The sequence below is a fragment of the Protopterus annectens genome, chromosome 2.part2 (assembly GCF_019279795.1).
Source record: "Protopterus annectens isolate FY-2018-M chromosome 2.part2, PAN1.0, whole genome shotgun sequence".
NCBI classification, from domain to species: Eukaryota; Metazoa; Chordata; order Ceratodontiformes; family Protopteridae; genus Protopterus; species Protopterus annectens.
Window position 1 is genome coordinate 408,589,902 of NC_056730.1, and position 21,636 is coordinate 408,611,537.

Genomic DNA, 21,636 nt, shown 5'->3' on the forward strand with positions numbered 1-21,636 from the left:
CTGTGAGAGAGACTTAAAAATGGCTAAAGATGATTTATGGGGAGCCAGTGCTGATGACAGGCCGTGCTGAGTGCCTCGATAAATTGGAGAGACTTTTGTCTAATGAGATGACTGTTTTCTTTGACATAAAACTGTTAGAGAAGTTTATTGCATTGAACGTAACACAGAGAAGTTTTCATATTAATTTACTGCCTGCTGGTGACTTTCTAGAGGAAGAAGATGATTTACTTATGGAGTGGCAAGAAGCCTCCTTAAATGCACATTAAACTGGTTACAAATTTTGGTAAAACACAATCAGAGAGTGCTAGATGGATTACGTAAACAAATTGTGGCTCTCCAGGAAACCCTTCAAAGTGAATTTCTGGAAGTGAGCTACAAAGAAAAAAAATAACAGTTAAACAGCGTATTCAGAATGTTGAAAAGAATATGCTACTTAGAAAAAACGTAATCAAGATATTGGGGACTTTCAGAATAATACTATATACTTTGCCAATCCTAATAAGCGATTGGGCAAGAAAAGGGGCGGAACTTCCTCCAGGAGAGGGATTCGTGATTCTTCCCTGTCCTCTACAGAAACCATTGCAGGCAGTAAGAAGAGCATGTCATTTGAGGAAATTTCATCTGGTGAGGCTACAAATGGTTTTAAACAACAGTTGGGGGAAGAACGTTCCCCAAAACAACGATATTCCAGGAGTTTCTACCGGAAAGGCAGACGGAATGGGAAGAACAACGGCAATTAGAGTGGCAACAAAGTAAAGTAAAAAAGAATGTGACTTTTTTTTTCTGTGCTTGTAGTGAAAATGAACATACTTTTGACTTTATACGATCTGCTGATAGACAAAATATCAAATGGCATGAAACTATGAATAATGTAACCACTGTTGAGGCAAGTGAATCCCCTGTTAAAAGGGGACTTGATGATTTTGATAGTATTTTTGGACAATATGATCGAAATGATGTAAATTTGTGTTGCATTTCCAAGTCTGTTGTTCCGATCAAAATGTTTATAATGTAACCAAAAATAATGAGGAAAAAATATGTCTAAGATTGTTGAACAAAATATTGTGATAGATAAGAGAATAGCAGAAATGTTTATAATTTCACACTCAGATGCTGATGAAAGTACTAGAATTTATGATCTGAGGACTGTGACTGCCAAAGATGGAAACAGCTTGAGAATAGTGAATTTGTCTAAATTAGAATTGACTTCCAATTTAAATAGGGTATGCTGTTGGGTCCTATGTTTATCCCTACAAGATTCCCATCTTTGGCGGATTTTATTCTAGATGCAAAACATTTTTTGTCGAAAATTATATTTGAAAGTGTATTTTGATAAAAATGTTGGAAAAAAGAATCCTGTATGTGAAAACATTTTACAACAAGAGGAAAAGATCATGATGAACTTTTGAATTTCATTATTTGACACAGAAGCCATTTTTGATAACAATAATGGATGTGAGACTTCAGTGCAAGCTGGGGAAGTTAATGTTTTTGAAACTGGGTATGGCCATTTGGAAGTTCCATACATTTCTTCCAATAGAAGTCAATTTATGCCTCCCAAAATTTCTATGAGTATTAAAATGTTTGAATATGTAATATGTAGTCAGAATGAACATGAGTTTGAGTTATTTTTGAAAAAAGAAAAAAGTATAATTTGTCTTGAGTGGAATACTTTACAAGAAGTAAAGTTGAAATTAAATTATTATGTTTTTTGGCAAGCTGACAAGGGAGGAAATTGGGTAATGGATGTATTTAAATATGATAAAATGGTGAAGGACTTAATTACATCTACAGCTGAGTATGGGGAGTTGGATAGGAGCCCAGTGTTAAACTTTAATGGGGAGCTATTAGAAATTTTGGAAAGGGAGAGAGAGAGAGGCTGGGATTTTTGAATAATAATATTCAGAAATTGATTTTAAAAGAACCAAGAGATCTGAAATTTTACACCTTGCCCAAAATACATAAGAACTTAGACCCCCCCCCCCCCCCCCCCCGGGGAAGGCCCATTGTGTCAATGATAGGATCATATTTAGAGAATGTGGGTAAGTTCTTAGTTTCATCTTAAGAAGTATTTAGGTAAGGTGCCATCACATATAAAGAATACAAATGAGGTATGTGAGAGTTTGAAAAAAAATTAAAATGGCAAAAAGACTATTTTGGGGCTACGGTTGATGTAAGCTCACTTTACACAAATAGTGAGACGAAGTGTTTAGATGCAGTAGGTAGAATGATGGGGGAAGGACCTCATACTTCCTTTTTACTTTACTTGTTGGAGTTTTGCCCAACACATAATTATTTAGATGGAAGAAACTGTTTTTTTCTTCAGAAAAGAGGCACAGCTATCTGGGGTGGCATTTGCCCCTCATATGCAATAGTTTGTATGGGAGACTTTGAAAACCATTTTGTATACACAGTTTTTTCATGGAGAATGTAATTTATTATGGTAGATTTATTGATGACTTAATTTTTATATGTCAAGGTAAACAAGATTTTTTTTTTGCAATTTATGGAAGAATTGAATCAGACAGAGGATGGCTTAAAGATTAATGGTACTAAAATCATGTATTTAGATGTGGAATTTTATGTACATAGGGAGAATACCATACAGTTCAAAACACATAGGAAAGAGATTGCAGTAAATAATTTTTTGCATGCAAGTATGCATCCCCCACATTTAATCAGGGCTTTGCCAATAGGAGAGTTTAAACATATGTAGTTGAATACCTCGGAAGAGGGATTAAAACAAAGATACATTTTGGATGCCCATGAGAGGTTAAAATGTAGGGGATATAGTGAGGATTTGTTACAAAGTGCAAAAGAAATTGTTTTAGTGACTAAAAAATGTAGTAAAGGGGAGAGATACAGAAGAAAAAAATATATACGAGGGAGAAAGGAAGGGAGAAATTTAGCTAAGACTGAATTGAAAGAAGGAAAACTATTTTTTGTGATGAAATTTTCCCCTTTCTCTGATGTAATGGAGAATATTATTAGAAAATTTTGATACATGATAAAAGAGGATGTGAGTATAGGACAGCTTTTCCCGGATTATGTATCTTTTTTGTATGGTAGATATAGAAATTTAAAAGAAAAATTAAATAATGATGGTAAGGTGAATAATCACCAGTGGTAGAACTGGTATGTATCCTTGTGGAAACTATATGGTTTGTGAAAAAGTAAAAAATTTGGATAGTTGGAACATTAATGGCAGATGTTACATAGCTAAAGAGGGTTTTCACTGCAATTCACCTTGGCCTTTCGCCTTCAAAGGAATAATTTTCACCACATCATTACCCCATTTAAATAGTCATCCCACAGGTTCAATTTCATTACCATCAATTTATATCACTTACACATTTAAAGCAACACGTCTTTTTCCTCCATTGATTAATTCGCAGGGGGATATTTATATTATAGGCTGTGGGTTTAAAAAGATGAAATGGTATGTTGGGCAAACCAAGAGAAAAGTCAAAGTAAGAATTTTGGAGCACCCTGGGGACATAAGGAAGGGAAATACTGTTAGTCCAGTAGCCGAAAAATTTTTAGCTGCCCATGGGGGAAATAATAAGGACTTTTTCTTTAGTGTACTAGCATGTCCTTTTATCGTCAGTGGAGGAAACTTCAAAAATGTATTAAGTAAATTAGAAGGCAAGATGATAAATTTTAAAGCTCTACAGCCAAGGGGGTGAATATTGATAGCAATTTGAATTTTTAGGAAGTGAAATATGTAAACCTTAATATATAAATGTTAAAAATATTTAAATAAGGATGTGAATGTAAGGTAAAAAGACGTGTTGCTTTAAATGTGTAATTGATATAAATTGTTGGTAATGAAATTGAACCTGTGAGCTGACTATTTAAATGGAGTGATGATGTGATGAAAATTATTCCCTTGAAGGTGAAAGACTGAGGTACCAGAAGAATAAAATAAGAAAAAAAGGTTCCAGTTTGGTGTTGTGCTGTTTGGATACATGCTCAATTTTGTTTTGTTTTTTTTCTTTTGGAGTTGAGGTGGTATTTTTTCTTATAATGGAAATATACCAAGGGTATTCATGGATGTGAAAATTTAAGTTATTATGAAAGACTAAAATATCTGAACTTGTACAGTGTCTCTTACAGATATCTAATAGATCATCATATTCAGGTATATAGGGCATTTAGTGACAACTACCTCTGGGAATGTTTGGGATTAACAAAAGTACTAGAGAATCATCAGACAACATATGTAGAAGTTTGTATAGGAATGAGAAGTGTACTAATTGGTTCTCTGACAAGAGTAGCTGATGCATGGAACAGACTTCCAAATCACATTAAAGCAAGTACTAGCTTAGATATTTTTGAACAGACTGGATACTTATTATGGGAACAAGTGTTTTGGTATATTGGCAAGCTAAAAAGGCATTAATGATCGTGGTTGAAGTATTTGTATGTATGCAGGTATGTACAGCTGACAGTAGCATATGCATTGTGTTGTCCCTAAAATCCGTGCCGCACTGTAGGTGAGATAATGTTCTTAATTGTTGTCTAGTTGTTAGGCTCCATGTGGTACATGTAACACCTCACATTAACTGTTTATAGACAGTTGTCTTCTTACCAAGTTTTGTCTCACAGACTGTACTAGTTGTAGATTTTGCAGGACTGTTGGTAGTTTAGTGAAAACTTTACTGACATTTTTCCTATTTTGGAACCTTCAGTAACCTTTGCCTATGCAGAAAAAAAAACTTCTTATCTGATGTCTATTTTCGTCTGATTCATTGTTTAGTTTGTTGGATCTGACCTCTGCATCATATACCAGAGTATTGGATCCAAGAGCTGTGACTCCCTTCCCCACAGTTACCTCCTCCTAACTGATTTACCTTGGATCTCATTTGCCTTTTGTTCAACCAGCTGTTTTCTCCAAGAGTTCCAAGCATTCAAGATAAGAGAAAGCAAATTTTGTTTATATTAAGTGCTCCTCCCTCTCCTTATACTGTTTTAGCTCAGAGTTAGGATTGGGTTATCATTTAGCCTAGTGTGGGTAGTTTTTGGAATTTATACCCTTTTATAAGTGTTTCTCTTACAGAACCTTCTAACAGTGTTGCTTTAAATTTAACCTCTTATAAAAATCAGTTAATTATATATTTTGTTTTTTTGACATTAATAGATATTTTTCATATATAAAGAATATGTTTTTGCTATACTTAGAATCTAAGTACTGTTTTTGTGCAAGACATCCACTCTGTTTGTGTTTGTCATTTGGGTGCCTCTCATCTTCAGGATAGTTGTAGTATCTGTAATGCCTTCAGATCCAGAGCCCTCCAAAGCAGGAAAAAAGGTTAATGCTTAAAGGCTTCCTTCCCTGTCTGACAGAGCCTACCATGATGTCATCTGATATCATCTGAAGTTCGACAGCCTTCTACATCTCCCTGTATTGAAAAGAGAAAGAAGGTAAAAGAAAGACCTAAGGAGAAGCACCAAGAGAAGTCAGCAGGTAAAAAAAAAAAGCAGAGAAGTCTAGAAAAAGGTCTCCAGGGTCCAGCGCCCAAGTCTTTGAGGCCGTCTGAACCATCTGCAGCCTGGATCCAAATTTCCTCGCAAAAAGCTACATTGTTCCCAGGGCCAGTAAGCTTCAAGTTACATTCACCAATGTTCCAGCTTCTAGAAGATACCTTTGAAACCTGCATTTGTAGCTTCATCATTGAGGTCTGGATGTTCCACCAGAAGTCTTACCAACATAGAAGTCGACCCGATAATGAGAAAATTCTTGAGGACACAGAGTCAGCTGGAGTTTTCCTGGCACTACCCCACATGGGAGGGCTGGGAGTGGACCTATTTGCCCTGTCTCACCTTGTTCTAACACAGATTCCTTTCTTGGAATTGGTGCGTATGGGTCTTCACTCTTCTGGTGCACTTTTGTCAGATCTGATAGCCCTGGAATTTTCAGCTTCAACTTCTTCCCTTACACTTTCAACTGCAATGCTTTTGGGTTGAGACAAATCCCAGAGCTGAAGTTTCAGAGTTAGAGCATCAACAGAGTTGACTCCAAAGTTTTTGGAGTCATTCCTTCCACTCAGTGCTGCGACGCTTAACAGCTTGGCTCCAAGTTCCTCCTTGGAACTAACCTCTATTAGAGTTGTGGAAACTCCCCAAGTCAGCTGACAGAGGAAGTTTTTCCTCAGCTGCAGTAACAGAGTTGGCTTTCGAGGCTGTGGAAAGGGCTTTAGCTGGTCCAAGAAGACAGGTGTGTGCACCAAGTTTGGATTCATTCAGACTCTCAATGGATTCTGTACCTCATTTCTTTTCATTCAGTTCAGCAGATACAGACAGACCTAACTGGCTTTGAGGCAGCTCAATGTTTTTAGCCTCCCTGTCAGAGCTGCACTCTGGAGGCAGTTGGGGAATGCTTAACCTTAAACCCTTGAACCTGGCAAGCCATAATGTCAGATTCATGGATTCTAAAGATGATAAGCAGAGGCTATACTGTACCTTTTTTATTTTCCCCGGAGACAAGATCGAAGATTCCTGTTACACCCACCAAATCAGTTGGAATCCACAGCCACAGAAGTGTTAAAGACCATTTAGAATCCGGAGTCTATTCAAGAATCTTTGTCTTTCCAAAGAAGATAGGGGACATCAAACCAATTTTGGATCTCGGGCATCTCACCCAATATATCAAACAGACAAAGTCCCAGATGGCCACAGTACAGTCCATTCTACCTCTATTGATAAAGTACAATTGGATGTGCTCTGTGGATCTGTAAGATATCTACTACCACATCAAAATTCGAAGACAGTGCAGGAGATTCCTCTGTTTCTGGCTGGGAGTCAATCATTGTCAATTCAGTGCACTTCCAGTTAGTCTTACCACAGCTCCCTGGGTGTTCATCAAGATTATTGCAGTGGTAGCAGCTCATCTATGACTGCACAGGATCCAAGTCTTCCTATACCTAGATGATTAGCTCCTAACTGCTACCTCCAAGCATTTGCTATTGAATCGCCATACCTTTCTTCTCGGACTTGCAGACCAACTGGGAAATAACATTTATTCACATGAAGAGCAAACTGTTATCCACGTAGCAAATAGAATTTATAGGATACCAAACGGACACAGTTCAACAAGTTACCAAATTTCCCATTGCAAGGGGCCAGTGTTCATTACAGCCGAGTGACATCTCCAGGTGTTTCTGCAGTTAAGAGTACTACTGCTTCTCTAGGCTGCTTGATTGCCTATTCATGTTTGCATAAATAATAACAAACCATTACATACAACATACAAGAAAATTTTAATTTGAAGCATTGAAGCATACATGATAAATTGTACAATTGTATGATGTCTGTCAATCTGTATAGGGGTAAAAAAAAAAAAGTAAGGTGATAACTTTTTTTTTTTAATGTGTGATGCTCACTAGGAGTTAAAGGTACACACTCAGAGCTCTACTGGAGGGAATGAGTTAAGACTCATAGCTTTTAAAATGATACATCATCCCAGTCCACAGGCAAGACTGATTTGCCATCTAATAGACCTGAAGGCTTCTACTATTTACATTAGTCCTTTGAGTGACATGCCACATAAGAGTACTACAATGGACACTGTCCAGTGGTCACAGAGCATTCATTCCGACATACCAGAATCCATCTCACTCAAGTATGCAGAAACCATACAAGTTGGTGGATATTTTCTCCATCAGTAGTAAAGGGCAAACCCTTCTGCCAACCTGTTTTCCAGGCCACAGTAACCATGGACGCTTCCCTTCTTGGGTTTGGTGGGGGGTGCATTTCAAAGGGAAGACTGTACAAGGGACATGGTTATCAGATGAAACCAAACGTCACATCAGTGTCTTGAAAATAAGAGCAGCCCTCCTAGTGTTGCAGGCGTTTCATAACTTCTTACCCAAGTGTGTGATTTTCATCCAGACGGAGAATATGCCAGCGGTATAGTACCACAGCAAATGAGGTGGGACATGTTCATATCCTCTTTGCTGGGAGACCATTAGAGTCTGGCAATGGGCAATGTCTTCCCATCACTTTCTGGTAGTAACGCGCATTCCTGGGACATTGAATATACTAGCAGACTTGTTGTGCAGATGTATCCTATTACTTGACAAGTGGTCTCTCAAACAGTGGCAACAGAGATCTTCCGCTACTGGGGTCAACCTTGCTGCAACCTCTTTGCCTCCTACCTAAACAACAAATATGGTGGTCATTTTGCCCTCATTCCTCCACAGAGCCAGTCACCAAGAGATTCTTTAGTCCACATTTGGCCCACAGGTCTCCTATATACCTTCCCCTGATACCTCTCCTAACATAATTAATTCAGAAAGTCCCAAGGTGCAAGATCAAGGTGATCCTCATTGCCTCATTCTGGCCTTGGCAGGTATGGTTCCCTTTCCTTTGATCTCACTTACTGTATCCACCATGGGTGCTGGATCCCATTCCAGATCTACTGAGCCACCCATCCATGATGCCTTTGCCCGACCCTCAGACCTTAAAATTAACTGCATGGTTCTCCAGTTTTAACGATGGCCGGAGATGCCAGGATTATTTCTTCAGTAGTCATATATCCTCTCAGAAGGACTCATCTCTGTATCACTGCTGGACATAGGCACAGCAAACTAATGGGTATAGTATTCTCTCAGGGGTGGGGTGGCCACACACACTCTGGCTAGGCTTATAAAATGCCCTAGGCAGATAGATAGCCTTGAAACTATGACTATGAACCTAACAAAAAAAGACTTAAAAGCAAATGGAAAAATTTTCAAATTGGGGATCCTCAAAGGGTTCCGACCCTTTTTCAACTCTCTCCCTTCAATACTGGAATTTCTTGCGCAACTTTTTAGGCAGTTTCTCTTAACATAATGATTCATTTGTTGCTTCACTTAGAATAGCTAAAGCTTTCCTCAAAAAAACTTTCTTTTTGGGACCGCCTGTCCAGTCCCTCCATGGGATATCGTTGCTTCAAACATTGACTCAAAAACCTTTTGAGCACATGGCTTTAGCTGATTTAAAATCCCTTTCCTGGGAGACCATTTTTTTAATTGACATCACCTCTGCTAGACTAATTTCTGAGCTGCAAGCACTCTCATGCAAGCTACCCTTTCTCATATTCCACAAGGATAGTGTTTCACTAAGAAAAAATCCTTCCTTTCTCCCAAAGGTGGCATCTGAAACAAATTAACACATTGGCTTTACCTGTATTTTTTCCAGTTTCTTCTACCAATGGTAAACATCTTCCTTCATATATTAGATGTCCACAGACAGCTCAGATTTTACTTTAATTATACGAGACACATCACAAAATCAGACCAGCTGTTTGTTTCTTTTTCCAAAATGAAACTAGGACAACATGTATCAGAAGTCACACTTTCTGAGTGTTTGGCAGATTTCATTTCCTTTGTATATAAAACGTAAGAGTTGTCTTTGCATTCAAAGCATAAAGCTCACTCCACCAGAGCAGTGGCCACCTCAACAACATTTACAAACAGAGTTCCTATCAGTGACATCTATACAGCAGCAGCTTGGTCAACAGCTCGCAGCTTTATATCATTATAAATTGGATGTGCAGTTCAGAGCTTGCCCATCCTTTCTCAGGAACGTCTTTCCTCGAGTCCACCCCGGCCCTTTTTAGGCAGCTTGGAAATCTGTCCCAGGCAATGAATTGGATGAAAATAGATGACATTGGATATGAAAGTTATGTACTTACCATAATGATAAGCCAGTGTTCTCATTTATCATCCATTTCAACATCCCTCACCCCTTCGCCCTTCCAGGTTGCTGTTTTACATCATCTTCAGCTTGGATAGACCTCTGCTAAGACCCTTTGTGCTTATGCCACATATGATATTCCTTTAGTATGGAATATTTTTAGATCCTTTTCCATTGCATGATTTTTGATATATGAAGGGAGGGAATTGTGGGTAGGGGAGGAGTCAGAGCTCTCATATCCAGTACTCTGGTGTATGGTACTGAGGTTGGATCCAACAACCCAAATGTTGAACTGGACAAAAATAACAACACAGATCTGTTGTTATGGTAAGTACATAACTTTCATTTTTCTTGTGCCTGTTTGTGCAGTTTCTTTGCCATTTTCCCACATTTCTCACTGTTTTGCTGAATAGAATGGTGGAAGATTTGGCAATTCCTCTAGTACTAGGGTTGCTACCTTTTCAGTTGTTCACTGAGAGATTTCCTACTGATACTTTATTTTCAGGATGTTCATTCTCTGAAATACATGTCCTAGTCTTTTCTGCAAAATTTAAGCAGAAAGTTTTATGAAATAAGTTTAACTGGGAAAAATGCTGAGGATTATACTTTTCAGCAGAAGACAGTTAACCAAATCAAGACAAGAGCAGCAGCATAGCTCTTGTTCACTGGTGAGTTGTTTGTTTTACAGTACAATGCTGCTGGAATTTTCTTCTTTGCTAGAGGAGTATTTCCTCAGAAGTGTTCTCATTCCTAAGATTTTAGTATGTCCTTCTCCTTCGCTCAGTCAGAAAACAAAATTTCATTTTGTATTACTAATGGCCATTAACATCTACCACTGTGATCTCCTAAAGGGCGTTTAATGGTAACCTGTACTTGGGACTAAAATGGTACTTAGCATAATATTATTTTAAGTTATAATACTCCCCTAAGGTTTACTCTGTCCATGGACAACTGTCATTCTCCCCAAGGGAAATTCAGGATGACAGGATTACTGTGGCCAGAGCGTACTTTGATACAGCTGTAGGTGAGTGTGTTTTCACCAAAGTCTGACTAGCAACATGGAATCTTCTTCCAACTGAAATGTGATATCAAAAAACATTAGCTCAAAAGCAAAACTGAAGGATCATCTTGCAGAATATATCATCCTCTATTGTGAAAGCAAATACAGATAATTTCTAAGGCAAATAAATCTTCTTTTGTAAGTCTTGTACTATTCAAAATCCACAATTACATAAAGGAAATACTAAGAATGAATGTAAATATTGTACCTATTTTTTATTACATTTACTATAATTATACTGCCAGTTTAGAGGTTTTGCTTCCATATTTGCTTATGCATTTGCAAATGTACTGTTTGCTGCTTCCTCAGTTGTACTGTTGGTCCTGTGGAGCCTGGGTTGTGGCTGTAAATGCTCAGTTGGTAAACCCAGTTATGCAGTTACCAAGTTACAGCAAATAAATTAATCTCCTGGAAGTAATAGTAAAAAATATATTGCATGATCTACAAGTGAAAATACACAAACTGGTCTGTAGATAAAGATTTTTGTGCATTGGTCACTCTTCTGATGTATCTTTGTCTTACAGTTAATTTCAATTCCAGTTATCCTCATGTTTAAGTTGCAAGTGATTTTGCAAAAAAAAAAAAATATATATATATATATATATATATATATTATTTGATTTTTTTTAACTTCATTGTCAACTCACTTTTCCTCCATAGCTACACCCACAAAGTGGCACAATGGCAGTTATTGAACAGTAATTGCATACATCTGCAAACAATTCTGCTTCTTTAGAAGAGCAGCTTCTTTCTTATATTATGGTTTCACTACTATGTCCCCACATGACAATGTAAGTTCTACCTGCAATATATAGTTGATAACTTGCCTTTCTTGAAAGTAAGGAACTCCTGCTGATACATTTAGCACAGAAGTAGAGTAGCCTATACATTAACTTAAGGTAGTGAGGCATTCTGGGTTCAGTCTTTCATGATGTCATGGCAGGGATTTTCAGCTGCAAGAGAAATTTCAGGTATCCATCCTTGTCAACAAAATAAAATGCAGAAGTATCCTACGTATAAATATGGAGAGATTCCTCAAGATTGGAGACGTGCGTTCAATAAAACCTGTCTTTAAGGGAAAGGGAGTAGGGCAAACCTAAAGTCATACAGACCCTTAAGTCTACTTTCATGTTGTGGAAAAATATTGGATAAGTTGTCAGAATTGGACAGGCTGGGACTTGAAACCATATGTCAGTATGCATGTGTTAAAAATAGATCTGTTCCCACCTGTAACATAATGTTCTATAACAATATAATGGCTATGAATGAAAAAATTGTACTGTGATATAATTTAAATAGATTTAACATCAACATTTGGCAGGGTCATACACAACACACTGGTCAATAAATTAGAATAAGTAGGTATTGATGTACTCTTGATGGATAGCTACATGGCTTACAAGTAGAACATGGCAAGTATCATACACCAATTGGACAGGTGAAATTCTTGGCTACATTAGGTTGTCCCACAGGACTCTGTCCTAGGCCCATACTTGTTTAGATTGTATCTTTCAGACCTATCTTTATCATCTGAGGTGTTCTACAGTCTGTATGCAAATTACTTGAAATTGAATTGGATAAACTGATTACCTGTGTTACAGATGTGGCATGCTTGCAAAAGAACTTGACTAAATTGACAATTTGGCACAGGAGAATGATATGCTGATAAATACATGAAGAACTAAGCATATGTGATTTGGGAAACATAAACCAAAGGTGAATATTTAATACTGCACTTCAGTGATTGAAACGGTAGATTCATTTAAGGACCCGGGTATATGAGTAGATCCAGCTTTGAATTTTTCTAATATCATCAGCCAGTTGGTTAATGATAGTTATAGAACTATAGGTTGTATAAAAAGATTTTTAAAGTTTAAGAAGTCAGAGTCAGTGATGTTATTGTTTGTTAATTACATTAGATCCAAACTTGAGTATGGAATAACAATACAGAAACCTTATAAGAAAGCAAGCATGAGTAAGCTGGAAAGAGTACAGTGGAAATATACCAAGGGCATAGTGAATGTGAAAATTTAAATTGTGAAAGACTAAAATATATGAACGTATGCTGTGTCTCGTATAGTTATTTAAGAGGCGATCTTGTTCAGGTATATATGGCATTTAGAGACAACTACCTCTGTGGATGTTTGGGGTTATCAAAAAGTATTAGAGAATCATCAGACACCCTATGTAGAAGATTGTATAGGAATGAGAAGTGTACTAATTGGTTGTCTGAGAAAGTAGATGATGCATGGAACAGACTACCAAATTACATTAAAGCAAGTGCTAGTTTAGATATTTTTAAGAACGGCCTGGACACTTATTATGGGAGCAACTGTTTTTGATATATTGGCAGGCTAGAAGGGTATTAATGACCATGCCTGAAATATTTGTATGTATGTATATATGTACATTTTGCATCGAAGATTGTATAATTTGGCATCATATATGTTAAGGAGGTTGCATCCAACTTCAGGAGTTTACTTGCACTTGCTTCAGAACATAACCAGTAAACTAATTCTGTTTTATAGAAAATTATGCTCTGGAAGTAAATAATTTTAATGTGTGAAATGTAATGAACTGTCCTTTCTTAGAACATTTTGCAACTTCTTTATTGAAGTGTTTTTTCATGTTTTGTTTTGTTGGTGGTTGTGTTTTCTTTTGATTTTAGAGGGAAATATGAACAAAGGTTAACAAATTTTTTTTTGATAGGGTCTAAAACAAGGAAAGGCTGATGCTGCTTTTGGAAGACATCCTCATACATGATCTGCTGCAACTCCAGAAATGTAAGTATTGTTAGGTTTTGCTGGAGGAAGTGTTACCAGTAGTTGATCATACTTCATAGATGTTACAATGGCTGAGACATAGTCATGCAGTACAACAGATGTTAAGTAGCAAAAAAAGCAAATTCTTAAACTCTCTTGGGGCGGACTGTTGCAGTGGTATTTTAACAATTGAATCTCTTTCCATACATCTTTTTAAGCAACTGCAAGTTCCCCTCCTAGGATAATGCCTGCCTTGTTGTGCTGCTGCTTTTTTAATATTTTTCCAAATGTTTAGAGTTTTTGATTCACTAACATGTAGCCTCAGTGTAATCTCATACCTCCTGACACCAGCAGAGTCCCTGACTGGGCAGCTTTCGCCTGAGCCAAGTTACTGAGAATGTAGTTTTACAGCCTTCCAATATACAAATGTATATATCTTGGGAACTATAAATGTTGAGAAAAAAAAAAAGTTAAAATACCAGAGTTGTTCAGCACACACTTCTCTTCATAACTGCAATATTTGTGTGTCAGCCACTAGATATAATAGTACTTTTATATCAAGCAAGTAATTATATAGTAAATACTTATTTTAATTATACCAGCAACTGTTAATCTTGTTATAACCACAGTAGAGAGACCTCCAACTGTCAGTGTAACTTTTGTTTGTGCAGAAGTGATCTAATGCAGGAGGAGATGATGTGAAGACTCAATCCTCACTACTGGCAACAGTGGGGGAGGTTCACTGGGAGGATGACAGGTACACACAGTATTCCAGATACAACTCACTGCATCAAGTGCAGTTTCCCCTAAGAGCACACAGAGACCACAGTCATTCTCAGGCTGGTTTCTCCCTCTTTCTTTAAATCCCCAGTAAGACTCCCCATTGACACAGCTATAGAGTTGAGATCTCAGCTGAGTGACCAAGCCAAGACCTCCAGCACCCTCTCTGTCCAACCAGTGCTTTGTGTCCCTGCCCAAGTAGCTGACACACACACACACACACACACACACACACACACACACACACACACACACACACACACCCCTGGGAAAAGGCCGGCACAGGTTTACTAGCTATGCCCCTTTCTACCCAGACTATAAGGTAGTTATTACTGCCACCAGTCATTCCTTATCAGCTACTTTAAGGCCCTTAACAAAGGGTGTCCAATCTTACTGTGTAAGACTAATATTAATACAAATGGTAGTTTGATCAAGAGCAAGGCTGTTGTTAGTGGCCAACATAGTGTCACCAAATAAACATGCAAGTACTCTCAAAACTTAAATACCTCTACACAGATCAGCCACAATGAAAGGTTAAAATATATTTAATAATACGTTTAATAATAAATAAAAGAGCAAGACAATACTGAATATATATTCACAGTAACAGAGTTCAAAACCACAGGAAATATTTAAAACAATGTTGCAGGACAGTCTCAAGTAAAGAAAAATATCTAAACTAAGCTTCACAATATTCCTGACAGAATCTAAGAGAATTACTATAACCTAAGAACTTACTAATAGAGCAAGGCAGATATGGTGAATGGAGCTTCTAGTTGTTGTCGGGTCCAAGACTATGCAGAATGCTCTGTTTCATTAGGAGACTTCTCAAAATAATATCTTAAATATTACTGCTGGGGATACCTTGCAAAATGACATCACTTCTTGCCATATGACGTCTAGTCCCCAGACCAAAACTCCCATTGGTGAAGCTGGCAGTATTTAGCATCTACCTGTAAAATATACAGACAAGGGCTTCTCCTCAGATCTCTGGCAGATGCTGGAAGTCATAAAAATTGCATTCCTTAATGCTTTCAAGACTAGTAATTCGTTCACCTTAAAGACAGTGCAGAAAGTTTCCTAGTAACAGGCATTGTGTCTCTTGCTGCACTGAAAACTGAAAGACACAATCTTATTGCGTAGCCATAAAATAATTTAATTTCAGTTATTTTTCTGAAATTAAACTCCTGTATTCCAGTTTCCACTGTTAAAATATATACATTTAAACAGTTACAATAGTGCATGTATATTTCTGTTTTCTTCCAGTAAGGCACACGTCTCTACAAGCATTTTGATGTACACATAACATACAGACTTCAACAAAAAGCCGTTTTTTTGGGTTAATTCGCTCTTTGTGTATGAGCGGTTCTTTCAGGTCCCTTCTGTGTCTTTATTTAATTGTTTCTGTTTAGAGGCCCTTTATAGTCACAGCCTGAAAAGTCAGTCAATTGTCTTTCTGGGTCGTTTTTTGTCTTCCTAGATTTTTTTTAAACTTAGGGCTGTTGTACAGTCTTTGTGTAAAAAAAAGTGCAGTTTTCTTTTTTCAATCCTAGAGTTCATTTCTCTTGTCATGTATTCATTGGCTGCCAGGGCCTGTGTAGGATTAAGAAGAAAACTAAGTGCAGTTTTAAAAATGTCGTCCACAGATGACCATTCTCTGTGTGTATTGTTTTTAAATCAATCAATTGTGAGTCAAGTAGAAGCGCGGCTCCACGCTGCTTTTCCTCGAGGGGTTGTTCTCCCCGGAAAAATAAACTTATTTTAAAACCATTCCAAGGAAACCTTCATTTAGCCTCCCATTAGCTTCCTCCTGACTTGGCAGAAAGAAAGGGTCTGCCCTTCACCAGCCTCAGCGGAACTGTCCTCGCCAAAGACATAGCCTCCCTCCTCTGTGCCATCCGGAGGGCGCCGGAGGGGAGAACGGGTCTGCTCGATACCTTCCAGCTTTCCTCGGCTCCCGAAGAGCTTCCCCGGTACCGGTCGGTGAGGCGGGTCACCATCGGCTCGACTGATCTTGAGTTGGCGAAGCCTGTCCGGCCAGAAATCTTCCTCGTCGGTTGGGCCCTTCGCACCGGGCCCGACCGGCGGTGGACACTCCTTCGGGCCGATAACCCGGCCAGTCGATTCTTGCCGGGTCCCCGGGTCCCTAATTAGCCGCTTGGAGAGCAAAGACTTTGACCCGCTCGGTCTTCTTCCAGGTCATCAAGCATGTCACCTTCCCGGCAGACGGGGTGCTCCAAAGACCTCAGGTCATTCCAGATAACAGACTCCTCGCCCAGACAGAGTGCTTCGGAGCCATAGCCCATTCCATTTGGTCCGAGGTCCGGGGCCAGCTTCGCTTGGCCGGCCGGGCCCGGTGCTGATGGACGGAGTGGAGACTCTAGGGTTCGCCGGGTTTCAGGTAACCTTAGCCGGGCACGGGTCGGAGTTTAGCACAGGACTTCTCTCCCGGCTTCGGGTGACGCCTCGACCACGTGGTCGGGCCCGGCGGGCGACCGGGAGCGCCCACAAGGGACTTCCGCCTGCCTCGAGCCCGGCTCGCACTGACCTTCCCAGGCTTCCATGCCATGGAATTGGCTATGAGGTTTGACTTGGCCATACCTTTGGCCATGGCCTCAGTTTTACATCGGACATTCCCCTGGAGCCTCCTCCTGTCGGTCTTTCGGACACTGGTTCTAGCCTCCTGAGCCTCTTTCCTGAGGTCTTTGGAGGGCTCAGGGGTTCTCCCCGAATGCGGTCTTACGAGTGGGACTCTGAGGAGCTTGAAGGAAGAGAAGAGTTGCCAAAGCACGTGACTCCCGGCGAGTCTATTACACTCGACATTCTCTTGATGATGGAGGGTCAGGCGGCTCGCCACTAAATCTGGTCTCATTGAGTGACATTTCCGGGATCCTCAAGTATCTCCTCTCCTGGAATCTCATTCCCTCCGTCTTCGGAGGAGCTGTTCCTCAAGGCCTTCGGGCCCCGCCCTCCGCCGAGGGGTGTCTCCGCCGGGACAGCCGGAACCAGTGCCTCCTGGGTTATCTGGAACATCCAGATACTGTGGAACCAGTGCCTCGCCTGGCTGTAGATGCCTGCCCCATGGCAGTGGGAGTTGCTACCTAAAGGCGCTTTAGCCCGATCATGGTGGTGGCATCTGCCCTCAGCAGGACGTGGCAGAGGCTTCAATCGCCCGGCCCATCCTCCTAATTTGGAGTCTAGGGAGTCCCTCCGGGTACGGGAAGCGCGACCCAGAGTTCAGAGGCCTTAGAGGGGAGGTATCTGGACTTATTTGGCACATTCCTACCCAGACTACCTAGGGATCTGGATCTGTCAGCTCTCACTACTCAGCAGATAACCTGGCTGAGCATTCTCTCATCGTCCTCTCATCTCAGTTGGCTACCTTAGGTTAGCTCTCACGACAGGCTTGGCTTTCATATGCGTTAACTGGGGTCATTAAGTCATCCTTGCCTATTTCCTACTTATGACAAACCTGGTCTGCTTAGGCCATTTCAGGAGGCCTTCAAGTCTACCCGCTGCCTGCAGCCTTTGATGGGTCCGGAGGCCGGAGAACCTTTTTCCATACTCTTACCTCTTTTCCCATCCCTAAAAGACTTTACCCGTCAGAGGAGCATCTGGGATGAAATTCTCGCCTTCGCATGGGAAGATTCCCTTCCAGCTGATGTCCCTCCCCTTTTAGGAAAAGCTTTCCTCAAAGGCAGCAGAGATTCCCTTCCAGGCAGAGAGCCTTGGGAAATTTTTCAATTGGACGGCCAGCCTCCACCAGGCTGAGGGCAGGGGAGGGAGACCATTCTGTCCTAGCAGTGGGCTGTTCAGCCTCCCGGCCTCCATGACTGATTGCCCGCTGTGCCAGTGTGGATGGGTCGGTGGATTTTTGCCCGCTTTACAAAAGCCTGAAAGCCCACGCCCTAGACAGATGGGATTTTCGGATTAACCCCGAGGTTACACTCATTCTTCACACTTCACCCTTGAAGTTGCAAGAGGCGGACCCACCACCCTTCAAAAGGGAATCCCCCTCGGCAGAAACCCCGGGCTGCTAGAAAAGGAGTCATCCAACCGGTAGTGCCAAGCCAGATCGGATCCGAATTACTCAAGGCAGGACTTAGTGCCAAAAAGACAGGGGAGGCGAGTACCATTAGTGATCTCAGCAACCTCTCCAGTCCTCATGAGACCCATTGGAATGGTCAGCAAGCATAAATGGTCCGTCAAGCCCACATTCAAATAGGATGATTGGATGTGCATCATCCTTTCAAGGTATCCTACATTCACACCGATTTTTCAGAGTGCACCCTTTGGTCATCTGCACTTCAGTCTGGGAGCCGCCCCCAGGATGTTTGGCAGTAGCCTTGGCAGCACTGAGGAGCCCCCTCAGTGTTCACATCCCTAGTGTTTCCCATGACTGCTCTGCTGAGGAGTCTCGATTCCAAGTGTCTCTATCTGGACACCTTCTCTGACTGCCACCACTTCCCATCTACTACTAGGAACTCACATAAGCCACCTTTTCTCCCTTCTCAGCCTTTCACCTGCATTCAACTGGTCAAAGCAGGGATTATTCCCAACAGTCAAAGTCTGTCTTTCATTCTCACAGACCAAGATTCATAGGATACTGCGACCCCCTGCTTCCTAAAAGGATACCCCCACAGCAAGATCAAGTCCCCAGCCCTTTACAACGTCGTAGCCGCCCCAGCCAGGATTCCTCTGCAAAGATGGCACATGCAAATTCATTCTCCTAGTTCCTCCGCACAATTCACAACATGAGGATTAGATCTCCCCTATTATCTATTAATAATGGTCTTTTCAGACAATACTCAGGACCTCCAGCATCCAAGATGATCGCAAGTAAACTGCTAAGGGAAGTGCGGCTTCTACATCCAATCTGAATCAGGGAAGACCCCAATGGTGTACCCGTGGCCACCTTTGGATAACCTCTGGGCACCACCTTTTCAAACGCATTGCTCCCAGACGGGTGGGGTTCTTTTCTTGGCTCAAATCCAATCATTACTCCCACTTCACACCCTACAATTTCTCCTACAATTCGCTGGACTCAAGGCATGTCTTTCTCCTCAACAAGCCTAATGGGTCCACACACAGACAATCAAACGCCCTTCTGGTATCTAAACAAACAAGGAGGGACCAGAGGGGTGTGTGAATGCTCAGAGGCCATGAGGGTGGCCAATCCGCAGGGCATTCCAGCGTAATCCAATGCCACCCCAGTTCCAGGTAAATCCTCTGTATTAGCTCCTCCCGCGAGCAGGACCCTCAACAACAGTCACGCAGTGGTTTTTCACCAAACAGGAGTGCCTCAGATTTTCACCAGGTGGGGATCAGACCCAGAGCATTTGCAACACCTGTTAAACTCCTTGACCCAACATTCTTTTCCAAAACCCCGCCACAAGGGGAGACAGTGCTGGATGCCTAGTCCAACCTTCTAGCCCAGCTCTGCTTTCCCCAAAGTCATCCAAGCTTCTTCCCTCTCCATTCTAAAAGTTCTCCAGTCCCGGGTCCACAATGATTCTAATTGTTTTCCCTGGCCCTAATTCCTTATGGGTCCCTTTAACTTACAGAAATATTCTCGGATTCCGGACCTTCTTGGATCTAATTCGACTAACTGGTTCCCTAGTTTCACCTTTGACCAGTCCCTTCACCACTTGAAATTAACAGCTTGGCTCCACCACTTCCTAATTATTTTCCACTTTCTTACTTTGTCACAAATTGCCCACCAAGATATTATCATCAGCCCACAAACCCACCACCCAAATCTATTGAATCACTCCAAGTGGAAGGCTTAGACCCAATCTGGGCTCAACTCAGAGGCTTAGACCCATACTTCCTTCCGATACCAGAGGTCTTCAGTCTCTACTATTTAAATTTAATCAAGGATTATCAGTCTCTCTTATTAGTAAGTTCAACTAGCAGCTATCTCCACCCCCCACGACCCATACTTAAGAAGATGATGAGCAGTTAATAATGTAAACTTTCTCCTGATGCTAGATGCTTTTCTTGATTCCAGTTTTCATCTTGCACCTCCGTTGATCCTTTTTGATTCATGGCTTCGTGCCTTTCCCTATTGAGTTCTTGAACCGGGCTACATGTGTGAGTTGGAAATATCTGTCTTGGTTTGAACTGCCTTCTTATCTATAGTTAATGAACTTCATGATTTTTCATCAGGGATAGCAGTTTTCATTTAACCACACCTGTGACTTGATTTTTCAGCCGGATTCTAATCTTGTTCTCAACAGTCTTTAGAGCTACCAGTTTTTCTTGTAAAAATTCCTGTCAGCTTTCGGAATTAACCTTACCAGTTGCAATTTCCACCTTTTTCTTACATTGGATGTTCAAGGACTCATACAATCTTGAAAAACAGGCAGTTGCGCTCAAGGATAGATAGGATAATAAACTGGGTCAACCTCACCAATCCTCCGGCATTGCCAAAACTATCCAGAGATTGCATATAACTCAGGCTTATTCTCTTTCAAAAAACTACTTACACAAATCTGTCAAAGCTCACATCTACATGGCTACCTCTATTGCCATTCCATCCAAGCTCAGGCTTTCAGCTAATTTCATTACTCGCTACTTGGTCCAACTCCAACCACACTCATTTCCCACCATAAATTGATGTGGCATCTAAAGACGAGCCAGGCATCATTCTCCACGGCATCCTGTTTCCAGTTTTCCAGTGAGCCACCCAGGATTTAGGGTGTTTCTACGGGCAGCCCATCAGTCAGAATGTATGCAGATAGATCATGATACATCTTTTAGTTATGTACTCACCATAACTTCAGATGTTTGGATGTACTCTCCTAGCCATCTATATACACCCACCCTCCTCCCCTGCCCTTGAGATCAGAAGAGATGGAACGGTTTTCTTTCTTCCTGTATTATCTATTATCATCTATGTCAATGTTATATAAGCGGTGCATGCATGTGTGCATGTATCGCGGACTAACTGGTGTCTAGGCATCCTGGGATATATAGTGCTTTCCCAGCCAATAAGAGACTTTTGCTCTTTAAGAGACTTTGCTCGAAAGTCGGGATGCAGGATCGGCTCCAAACCCATCAGTCAGAATGTAGGCGAGATGGATCCCAAACATCTGAAGTTATGGTGAGTACATAACTAAAAGTTCTAATACATTTGTAACACAAGCATCTTATAGAAATCATTTCGATATTCACTAATGACATATTATTATTTACAAAATTCCAACTAGCTGGGCTGGCAGTATCTCCTTTTGTCACAGATGAGATAAAAATGCTAATGTATGATCAATCTGCAGGGAAGTATCCAGGAGTAGATGGTGTTCACATGGAAGCATGGAAGTTAGGAAGAAAGTGATAAAGATCGGGAAGATTTTG

General features: G+C 40.7%; 1 long non-coding RNA gene across 1 annotated transcript in view; it reads left to right on the plus strand.

The window, feature by feature from the left end:
• The window catches only part of LOC122795649, a 299,581-nt gene that overhangs the window by 177,017 nt on the left and 100,928 nt on the right, over positions 1–21,636 (plus strand). The window contains exon 2 of the long non-coding RNA XR_006363842.1: positions 13,448–13,521. This is a non-coding gene — a long non-coding RNA (uncharacterized LOC122795649). The remainder of the gene's footprint in view (positions 1–13,447; positions 13,522–21,636) is intronic.